At 37.7% G+C, this 12,392-nt stretch overlaps 1 long non-coding RNA gene and 1 pseudogene across 1 annotated transcript; both read right to left on the bottom strand.

The window, feature by feature from the left end:
• Positions 1-3,902: 3,902 nt before the first annotated feature.
• On the bottom strand, positions 3,903-4,433 carry LOC122000215. Its single transcript, XR_006117025.1, has 3 exons — positions 4,342-4,433; positions 4,155-4,251; positions 3,903-3,962 (listed from the first exon to the last, which is right to left on the bottom strand). It is a non-coding gene; the product is annotated as an uncharacterized LOC122000215 (long non-coding RNA).
• A 4,801-nt stretch (positions 4,434-9,234) lies between these two features.
• LOC121999479 lies at positions 9,235-10,642 on the bottom strand (annotated as a pseudogene).
• Between the last annotated feature and the right edge of the window lie 1,750 nt (positions 10,643-12,392).

The following is a 12,392-nucleotide window of genomic DNA, read 5'->3' as shown; positions in this document are numbered from 1 at the left end:
AATCCTCCAATTATTATACACCAAACATACTCACAACTCAGGTATAATCAGTATGATACCTCCAACAATACATACCGAACACGTGTCCAAAATCAATGTAGGTAAAATCAACAATACACCTCAAACAACGCTCATATGACATAACTTCACCTATGCCAAGAGTATAACCAACATATACTTCCAATAAAGCATACTAAACCCAGGTGCACTCACAAATCAAACATAATCAAAAAGTTACCTCAGATACCACACCAAACACATATGTACATATCCCAACTCAGATTAAATCGACAAAATGCCTCCATCAAAACACCACCGATGTACTTATACTACATCTCGGATTAAATCAACAAGATATCTTCAATAATACATCCAGATACATACACCGAACTACATATCTATAATCCACTAGGAACCTTCAAACCATATCAGAACATGGTTACATATACTACTTGCAAATGGACAGTCTACCACAGGACTCCTACAACACATAACAATCATAATATACATCCAATATAGACATGCAAAATCCGCATACCAGCTCAATCAAAAAGACCAACCTTATGCTACCAACACCCATGGGTTACGGTATATCTAAACAAAATTCATGCATATGTATTAAGCATGAATACATCAATCAAAAGCAACCCAAAATAGAGCAGCCTAATCATCCAATAACAACCCTGCTCTAGGTTCAAAGGAACTGGTATCGGACAAGAAAGATATACACACCATGGTATAACATTGCAAGTCAATGTCATACACTACCAAGACTATATCTAATGGGGAAAATTTTATCATCATAAATCCAAATGTACTCTCCCAGTATACACTAGTAACGATTGTATCCCATAAGTGTTAAGCAATTAGCTCTACACTTCCTTACACCAGCGGGGTCACATATCCCAACGCACGCTCTAAGTTATCCCACCAGGTATATACAGTCCACGGTCAAAGTCTTCATGGAATAGGATACATCGATCATTTATAAACTATCCAAGCTGAAAATGATTTATGACTAAATCAGTCCTTCCCACGTCAGTACAAAACATGTACTCAAAGGTACTCTAGATACATAACTAAGCACAAATAACCTAAAGGTTCGAACCTCTAAAAATAGATCATGGCAATCCTTTACAGATCAACCAACAAAACTAAATCATTTCATGGGTCAATTCAACACTAATTACATCAACTCAAACTAGAGAATGTCAACCCACATAATACCATATGTATAAATGTGTACGACCCAAAATAAAAAGTCAGAATTCAAGATCATCTAGACACTCTCATTTTTATCCTCAAAAATATCAGCCCACATAATATCAGATGAATCAGTCTCTACTCCCCATGAGGGCAAGTTAGCATTCAAAACATCGATCATTATATATCCACATAGTCCCAAATCAGAGGAAGCATATATCATATTTTTTTTCCCATCCTGTTAACTATCCATAACCAACTAGATTTATTAAAATCTCATAGGCACATTCAACCGTAAACTCTCCAGCACCCAATTTTTAATCTGATCACCAACCATAATCATCAAAATAGTTATCCACTAAAAGATCATCAACAACCACATAACATTTACTCTCTTAAATCATTAGAAATCAACACATCAAAATATCTGATCTCACAATATCCCTCAACCTCAAACCATTCTCAACAATGATCAAACATGGTAACTCCCCTAATGAACAATTTCCATCGTACCTGATACCCTAATATCCAAAAGATATCAGTATAAAAACTCTACTGGCTAAGTCAACAGGAATAAGTAGTATCATCCACTACTCAACTAACAATAGCAGAGGCTGGTATGTGCCTCCATCTCCTACTAGTAGTAACAGAAGCTCAAACTACTGATGGTATGATGTGCAAAATCACCAGAGACTATAATCCTTGATCTCTATTAAGGTCAACCATGCTCAATGGCTAACCCATCACATGTAATATAGGCTATAGCAATCAGACAGGTACTAAAGATAAAGTGCTAATAGATGTCATAACTATCATAAAATAAACATCATACCTATTTGCCGTCTGGAGATGTTCCATCGCTGTCCAGTCCCCAACAATCGCCGGAAATCCATATAAATCCGAAACAGAAATCCAAACCCAATCGTAATGGAAAAATCCATGTCACTCAAACAACTACCCAGTTTGACTCGCAAACTTGGGCTAATCCAAAAATCCAGAATACCCAAAAACAGGTATCCGATAAATCACCAGAACACCGAAAGCAGGTATCATAACCCGCTCTGATACCAAATAAATTGGTATCAGATAAATCTCAAAAATCCAACACACGAAAATCCAACAAGTATCACCAAACTTTAGCGCTCTGATACCATATCAATTAGTATCAGGTTATACCAACTATGCAAAATACGAAAAAAAATTCGTATAAATCCAGAACACACAGCAAGTATCGTATACCTGCTCTGATACCACTAAATTGTCACGCCCCGGAGGAGTCCCTGTCCAAAGAAATTTCGGCAGCATCTCCCCTGTACGGCGGACAATCTGAAACTTTTCTACATCTCATATACCTCAGCCACAGGCGGCTGGAATAAAAACAAACACCACGCAGTTTATAAAGATATTCAGTAACGATAGGACTCTGACTCGAAATCCACCCTACTCCACTACACTCGTAAAGCTCAAATCTAACGAACTCACCTCTTCTGCCGTCCAGGCAGGCACATAGTAGAATGAAATCCAATATCATATCAAAAATCCATCAAAAAGTATCACTCCATATAATATCCATAGGAAAAATCCAAAGACAATACTAAAACAAAGTCTGATATAGAAAAAGACCAAAATAAAACAAATAACGAACTAGTAGAGAACTGGCTCTACGTGCAGATGGGGGGCCAGTGACTGGAACTGCTCCGGACAGCCTCAACCTGAAATCGGCAGGTACAACTGATATGCATAATAAAACAAATAACAGACAACACTAATCATGCGTACAGTCTCCTGAATATGAGGAGGATAAATGCAACTGAAATGAAATCAGAAGATAACTGTACTGACCGGATCAAAGTATAAAGGTAACAGGTCGTCAGACCGAGTGAGTCATAATCCTGTATGCATGTCAATCAATGCATCCAAACAAATGCAGCATATAAGTGCAGCAATCACAAGCGAATAAAAATGCAATAAATGCATATGTCAACCCCATACTCTGAAATCAATGCTCCTGTGCAATGACAGAGTAAACGGGATGTACTCCTATCCTGTGACCCCAAATCATAAATGGGGAGCTCAATGCTCTCATCTCCGATACGATGCAGAGGAGGATATCTCGGCTACCACGCTGAGTCTCGACCAACGGAGCCAAACAAAGTCCACCATCTGCCGGCCACCACGCTACCCTAAATGCCAACGAGCCAAACAGAGCGAATCGATCGCGGCTACCACTACCGAGTCGCGACCAACGGAGCCAAACAAAGCCACCACACCAGCCAGATATACAAATCCATGGGTGATATGTGCAGTACATGTAACTGGCGATGAGCTCAACCAAAGTAGAGCCGACAATCGCACAGCATGCAATCATGATGCATGATACTGAACATGGCAATCTCATGAATAACATGGCATGATCCATATAAATAGATACAAAGTGTGTACCACAAGAAGACGTATCAAATAGAAGGTACACAAATCGAAGAGGGTATCAAATAAACCCTAGATCCAGAATATAACAGAGCATGTGGTTAGGTCACTACCTAAGGCATATGTGATCAGGTAGATAATATGCAGTGCATAATAAATAAACAAACAACATGTACTAATCATGTAGTGACCAACCGAAATAAACAGGTAACACAATTACTGTTATATGTTAAACATATTATCATGCATATCAAAAGACATAAGTCAAAGTACCCGCCTCCAATCGAAATGGTCCAACTCGGACGTCGAGATGCTCGTCTCGAATCAAAGTCCTGTGTTAAATCGCACAGTTTAGCTAATTTAATTATAAACAAATAGCTAAACAAATTTCTAACCCACTAACCAGTTAGGGTTAGTTTCGTTAACCCCAATTACACCATTACATAACTTCCAAACCTAATTATTAATTATTGCTAACTCAACTAGCAATAATCTACCACAAATATCAAAACCCTAATCCTTACCTTAATTCAACAGGCAGGAAAGGTGCTGTCGATTGCTACAAAAAGTGGCTGCCGGAATAGGGCAACTCTAATATCGCCGATCTGTTGTACCAAGGATCTGAAAAACCAAAAGGTACCGATCTAATGTTATGATCAACAGTAGCTATAGAACAAGAACAGAACACTAGATCACGACCTAAACCCTCACCTTTCTGTCACAATACCGTATCACCACTGCTCTGAGGAGGAAGAAATGCTCACAGCTAGGGCACAGAGGATTCCCGGCCGGCAGCACTGCTGTGAGAAGGTCTCGGCTCCGGTTAGAGTGGCGGCAGAGAAGTAGAAGGGCACAGAGCGATCGGCGGTGGCTCTAGTCGCCGGCGGCAGAGAAGAAATTGGCCGGCACTGTGCAAAAGAGCAACAGCGGCAGTACACAGGGAGGAACTAGGCACCGGAGACTGGTGCTGAACCTGTGGCCGGCGCTCGGCTTCGTCTCGGCGCTGCCACCAATCGAGAGAAGGCGCGGGTTCTCGGGTGGCGGCGCTAGGGCACACGGAAAGAAGAAGAAAACAAGGTTCGGGGTTCGGCCGGCGGTAGAACTAAGGCAGAGAGGAGGGTCGCTGGCGTCGGCAGAGGAGAGAACCGCCGGGGCCGGCGGTTAGGGCAAGGAGTCGAGCACGAGGAAGAGGCGTCGGCGCGAGGAGAAAGGGTGCGCTCGGGTGCGCGAGTGAGAAAAGAAACGGCGAGGAAATAAAGAAAAATATAAAGAAAAAGAAAAAGAAAAGGAAAAGGAAAAGAAAATAAATCTTTTCCTCATTAAAACAGGGTAACCTAAACAGACCTTTCCCGGACCCTGTTTTTGTCCCCGTTAACATGTCCATACGAGCTCCGAAAAATTCTCGAAAAATTTCTAAAAATTCCGGAAAATTCCCTTATCATTTTCGGTATTTTACACTTCTTGTAAAATATATTATATATCCTTCGACCCAACACACTTGAGTAGAGGTCGGGAGAAAGCCTTCTTGTATAAGTGATCCCCGATCAAGGTGAACTTATAGACTCTTTTCTTAATCATACGTGCTCGCTCCCAATCGGCTAGCAATACTCCTTACTGAAAAATAAGATTAATGGCACTCTCTAGTCTGCCTGTAATTCTTGTTCGGTTTACATTTCAATATGAGATATTAATAGTATCTGCTCCACCGGCCTATCCAAATTCCATGGAATTATGGACCCGACCAACTTGGTTAATTCATCTATCTTTTGTTTCTATAATCAGGGGAATTTCTGTAAGATTACTTCTTGAAATTCTGCTCTCAACTTCTCAAATACTTCTATATATAATTTGAGCCTCTCACTATTAATCTAAAAATTGCTCGACAGTTGTTGAGCCGCTAATTGAGAGTCTAAGTAAAATAATACCCAAGCGCCTCCTACGTACCTTACAACATATAGACTGACTATCAATGTCTCATACTTTGCTTAATTATCGACGGTTCAATAATTCAGTTGGATAGACAATTGTATTCTATCCTCCCTGGGTGATATCATAAGTATTCCCACTCTGCTTCTGTGCCAAGTGGACGACCCATCCACATAAATTTTTCAAGTCTCCTCCAGCTCTGGGTTTTATATTTTTGTTAGAAAATCTACTAAGGCTTGAGCTTTGATGGCCGCACAGGGCTAGTACTGTATATCATACTCACTGAGCTCCGTGGTCCACTTAATCAGTCTCCTTGATGCTTCCAAGTTAATGAGCATTTGGCTTAAGGTGCCATTAGTTAGTATGATTATCAGATGAGAAAGAAAATAAGGGCGTCTGAGTGGCTAAGATTAATGCATAAACCAACTTCTCGAGTGCGGTGTAATGACACTTGACACTATTTAATAAATGACTTAAGAAATATACAGACTACTACTCCTTCTCCTCTTGCCTTACTAATACTGACCTGACAACTTTTCCATTAGCTGACAGAATACCCACAAGGACTCGCCCACTATAGGCTTAGCAAATACAGGTAGGGCGGTTAAATAATTTTTTAACTTCTCAAAAGCTATGTCACACTTAGCATCCTATTGAAATTTAGTCTCCCGACGGAGTATCTTAAAGAATGGCAAGCTTTGGTTGGCTGATCTTGATATTAAACAAGATAGTGTCATGATTCACCTGGTCCACCATTGTGCTTCCTTGAGATTGTGTGGGGGAGCCATGCCTTGGAGAGTCCTGTACTTTGTTTGGATTAGCTTCAATTCTTTGCTCGGTCACAATGTAATTTAGGAAATGCCCACTCTTTACTCCAAATAGACATTTAGTGGGGTTGAGCTGAAGCCTGTACTCCCTTAAGGTTTGACAGTTTTCATCAATATCATCGTAGAGATTGACCACCCAAAGAGATTTAATAAGAATATCATCTATATAAACCTCCATATTCTGCTTGATCTACTTCTTGAACACTTTTTTCATGAGTCGTTAGTAAGTTGTCCCTGCACTCTTTAGTCTGAATGATATAACATTATAATAGTAAGTTCTTTCAACAGTGATGAAACTAACATTTTCCTAGTCTTCTTTAGCCAATGAGACTTGATGATAGTCTTGGTATGCATCCAACATGCATATCAGTTTGAAACTAGATGTCGAGTTCACCACTTGGTCGATGCAAGGTAGGGGATAGTAGTCTTTGAGGCATGCCTTATTCAGAACCCTGAAATCAATGTAGATTCATCATTTATTTTCTGGCTTAGATACTAGGGCCATGTTGGCCAACCAACTCGGGAATTGTACCTTCCAGATATAGCCAACCTCCAGCAGTTTATCCACCTCCGTCCAGATGATTTTATTCTATTTGGCCTTAAAATCTCGATTCCTTTGTTTGACAGGTTGGGTGTTAGGGCAGACATGAAGCACATGTTCCATGACTGTAGGCGATATGTTAGTGATCTCTTTGGGTGTCCAGGCGAAGATATCATTATTGCACGTCAAACATGTGATAGCTCAGCTTTAAGCTTGGAAGCCAGGTTGGCAACTATCTAGGTAGTGGCTTCTAGCTAGCTAGGCTAAATCTGCGCCTCCTTCTTTTTCTTTAATTTTATTTATATCATTTTCTTTCTTTTTCTATTTTTATCCTCCTTAGGTTTTTTCCCATAACCTTCCTCAACTCACACATGTAACGTGAAGTAAAACCCATATCACGCAACCTTTCCTCTTCTCTATTCAGCGTCGCTGAAAAAAAACCCGTCCTCTTCCTCTATTCACACCGCGAAACTCTAAATCTCTGTTAATCCTCCGTTCGAACAAGGTATAGTCATTCCTTGTGTTTATCACTCGCTCCTTTCTTTGGTTTCCAAATTCTCCTTTTAATTTGATGAATATCCTTTTGTCTCCATGCCTTCTATACACCTATTTTAATGAACAACAAGAAGGCCCTTGGTTGGGATCATAAGGTTTTGAGTTTTGGAAGGCTTAGCATTCTTACTTGTTTTTTTTTAATATGCAACTCCTCTCTCTACAGCTGTGAGTTGAAATCACAACAAGGAGTAGCGACGCCAAGAGACCCTAATAATCTAGAGCTTCTTAGCTTCTTTCTCTCAACATCGAAGAAAATTGTAAGTGCAATTTCTTTTCATTTATATTATATATCAATATATCACTTTGTTGTTTCTGATTTCATGTGCATTTGTTCATATACAAAATAGTGTTATAGAAACAGTGAAATTATACAATGACATAGTCATCCTTAATGGATCTTAATTGATACTAGATAAAGCTCAAATTGAATACCTATCAAGTTAAAATTTAAAATAAGAATGTCAATTAATGTCAAGTAAGAATAAATTTAATCATTATGAACTCAAATAACACTTGCAAATTTATACTTATATGAAAAAAAGTAATCTATGAACATTATATATATATATATATAACTTCTGAAAGTAAATTTTTCTCAATAGTAAATTTTATCACACAAAATTCATTTAATCACCCTCAGAATCAATAGGAGAAGAAGGTAATGTTAGTGTAATTTGCATTACCGGTCTAACTTAGGTTTTGATAAATGATAAGTAAGTTAAGTATTATCATGATCTAATACATTTACTGAGTGTGCAGGGTTGACTAATCTGACGGGTCAAGAGGACCTAACACATGTAGGAAGTCCAATTGGAATGTGTGATTTCTGATTGGCAAAGTACAGATATGGGATTCTGGCAGGAGGTCGGGATGTTCAATTCCCGACGGAAGGAAGTCTGGATGTGCGATTCTGACAGAAAGACTTAGTGGGTCAGATTAACGAGGAGGTAACTCGACACTTGGTAAGTGAAGGTAAGTCATTGGAGGAGAGTGACTAAGTGAGGACGGGTCCCTGTTGAGGGGACAGTAGGCGTCGATCCAATTTAGGTCTATTTCAGAAATCTAAATTGAGACCCTAACTAGATCTTGGTCTGGAGAACAGGATCTAAGTCATAAATTAAATTATATTATTATTGTGTTAACTTTATTTTGCATGTTAGATATTGTCATGTTGGATTAACCTACCTTGCAGGGGAAAAAGAGCAAAAAGGCCTCAGGTGAACAGTACTCAAGGCACCTTCAAGCTATTGGAAAGTGCTTTCAGTACTGTTCATGGAAAGTGCCTTCAGTGCTATAGAAGATGTCTTTCATCAGATAAAATCTAACTTCATCGATGATAAAGAGCAATATTTCTGGGATAGACTTTTGTCTATGGAAGGTGCCTTCATGGCCATTGAAGGCACCTTCCACACTAGGGATGGCAATGGGTCGGATTTGGGTCGGATTTTATATTCTCCGTACCCATACCCATTTATTATATTCATCCCCATACCCACCTCCATACCCATCGGGTATTTAACTTTCATCCCCATCCCCATACCCATCGGATGATCGGGTATCCATACCCTACCCATCATCCTATTACTATCTACAATTCTCATTTAAAAAAATGAAATCTACTCGGAGGAAGACTTACTACTTGTAATTATAATTCAGCTGCTATTGGAAATAAATCTAAATCAATTTATTAGTCATCAAATTAGGTACGTACTTCTTCAGGATCGCCCAAAGAATCAGTAGCTTTTGGATTGACCTTCACACAAACAGGAAACCAAGGGAAGAGCCTCCGCCCGGAATAGCTTGCACCTTCATTGAAGGGCGTTCCTGGATGGTGAGGAATTCACAGTTAGCTCTAAAATGCCGATTGAACGACGTTGACACTGATTAAAAAAATAACTAGTAAACTGAAGCATGACTTTCAAAATTAGCCATCAAAAGTGAAAATGTATGCACCTGCATGTGTATTGGTTGTCATATGTCATAGGAGTTAAGTAATGTTTAAACAATGAATGGAACACAAGAGTCATTCCTCAACAATTAACTACGGACTTGTTCAACAATTGTGAACAAAGTTTCTTGTATATTTCTTAGAGTGGGTAGAGTGGAAGGGGGAGGGAAAGCTTAGGATTGTTTACATGGGATGACAGAGAAAGCACTATGTTGCTGAAAAAGAATCTGGACCTATTTCAACTTCCATAGTGTGCTCATTTCAAAATATACAATCAAAAGGGTTGGTTAGCCTGCATATGCACTTACCTAGCACGCCTAGGCATTTGAACAGCCTTGAGGTGCCCTCTGTCCATTACTAAACTTTTGTGCTCCTCTCTTCATCATGTTGATCTGACAACAAAATATTCATTTCAAAATTTTTAATGTTGTAACAAATAAAATAGCTAATATTCAAATTCTTTTTGATCAAGTCAAAATGCCTAAACTATATTTTACATATTTAAGTGTTTGTGGTGAGCATATTATTTAGTGTGATCTCAAAAAACATAATTTACTAGGATTGGGTTACATTTGTTCAAATGTGGAGAATCATAGAAGAACTTTCTTCAAAACAGCTCTATTTACCACTTTCGTCAACTGAAGAAATATAAATCAAGAGTTATAGATTTCAAAAATGATATAGAAAATCAAGTAATAACTATAATAGGTTATATGGATACAGTAAAGTCAACAAGTTAGATATAAATGAAGAATCTCATAAATCATAAAATGCTAAAGAACATATATATAGCCAGTTATCCACAATTATCCATAGTGCTTTTCCATGCAAAATCTCATCAATAATGAATTTATAACCTAAAAATTCTCCAAATATATATTCCATGCAAAATGTAAGCTTCTTCTGTTAACTATAGGGATCTAAGTGAGGAATGCTTACCGTGATAAAGTTTCCACAGTTCTGCCCATTAGCTCACTGGTAATTGTTTGCTAGATTCCCTTGGATACCAGTATGGATCTGCTTGTTATCAACTTGTGTTGCAGGAGTTGGTTTCTGAAGAGGTTCAACAGGCTCTCCAGTAGATTTAAAAGCTGGCTTCTGAACAGGTTCAGCAGACTCTCCAGCAGATTTAGGAGCCTCACCACTACCAAATAGGTAGCCAAGAGAACTTTGACCCCCTCCGCAGCTAACTCCATGGCCCATTTTCACTTTTCGATCTGCAGATGTACATTTTGTAATGGTAAAAGCTAATTTCACAAATTCTAATCCAACACTCAGAAACGCACAAATCCGAGAAGCACAATAAGAACTAAGACAATGCCAGTTATACTGTAACTTTATGAGATCTATTTTATTTCACAATTCCTGTCAAGATGAAGACTTACTACTTGTATTTTATTTCCAAAATGATACAATTTTTGATACTTTTCTTGGAAGAAATGACCTTGCCATTAGTGCAACGTCTGGAATGCGATATTGCGATTATCGTAAAATATGGATCCCTAATAAAATAAGACAAACTTTCACAGGACAAAAAAATATGAGATAGAATAGAAAGCAAACTTTCACCAGGGGACGAGTAAAGAAGCAACAATCCACTCATATCCATATCTTGTGAAAGGCATTCCTCAACCATCTCTAACTGCATAGCAAGAAATAAAATATGAGTCGATGACTATACTATATCAATTGTTAAAAAAATACTAAGAAAAAATGACATAGAACTTCTCCAAGTCAGCAAACCATTTTTCAAGCTTGATATATTAAATTTAGAACAAAATAAATGATTATATTTATCAGATATAACAGTTAAGCAATTAAGTGCATTGCGATAGACATTTACCTGTCTTTAGACATCATTTTGTCTAAATCATTAATACAGTCTACGTTGCCATCTGCTAAAACCACGGCACCCCATTCCAAATAAAATCACTATGAGAACAAAAAGTTTCAAGTTGTAATTAATAGAAAAGATTTTAAAAGTTTCACTATGAGGAATCCACCAAACTTACAGCTTTATGATCAACAAAAATATATTAGAATTCACATCATATCCCAAAAAATTATAATTCAACAAAAACATATTAAGCATCTATATGTTACTCCTGATTTAATCATATTTAAAAGTCATTCAAAAAGCAAAATAGATCAGTTTCAACTTTGAACTAATCATAACTTTCTTCATCACTTGATATTGTAGTACATGTAAAAATATAGAATAATGAAAAATATAAATAATTGACCCAATAGTATTAAATTTATTGAACTTAAGTTATATTAAAAACTTACCCCATCAACATCAATAGTATCCTCATCATATTCGACTGAAGAGTAATATGCTTTTGTTTCTTGTGAACTTGTAGCTACAAAATTTAATGAAAAAGATAATTCATTATCGGAGATTATAAAAGAAGAATATTTTCATTAAAAAATAATGAAGATTAATTTGCAATTTATATCACCTTGTTTCTCATTTGATAACCAACTTTGAACACACATCAATGTTTCTATGGTTTTCGGATGAAGCCTGCTTCGATGAGAACTCACCAATCTACCACTTGTGCTAAATGCAGATTCTGAAGCCACGGTCGATATTGGAATGGCAAGTATATCTCGTGCTAGCCTCATCAAAGTGGGATATTTGGTTCCATTGGTCTTCCACCACTCCAATATGTCAAAATCCACATTTCTTGACAACACTTTATCTTCTAAATAATGATCTAGCTCGGTCTTCAGATCAGTATTAATGTCACACTCAAGTGCTACTTCTTGATCAAAACTATCCAAAAAATTATCTGTACTTGTATGCAATCTAGTCTCCATTGATCTTTTTTCAACACTAGCATGACCATTATTATTTGTGTATTCCTCAAGCAAATCATAACACATTTTTTGAATCCTTCTAAGAGGTTCTTTAAAGCCAATCTCTCCCTGTGTTCTTTTTAAACAAAACTCCACCAACTTT

This window comes from Zingiber officinale, chromosome 7A, assembly GCF_018446385.1.
Source record: "Zingiber officinale cultivar Zhangliang chromosome 7A, Zo_v1.1, whole genome shotgun sequence".
Taxonomy (NCBI): Eukaryota; Viridiplantae; Streptophyta; class Magnoliopsida; order Zingiberales; family Zingiberaceae; genus Zingiber; species Zingiber officinale.
This window is presented reverse-complemented; position numbering and strand designations above follow the sequence as displayed.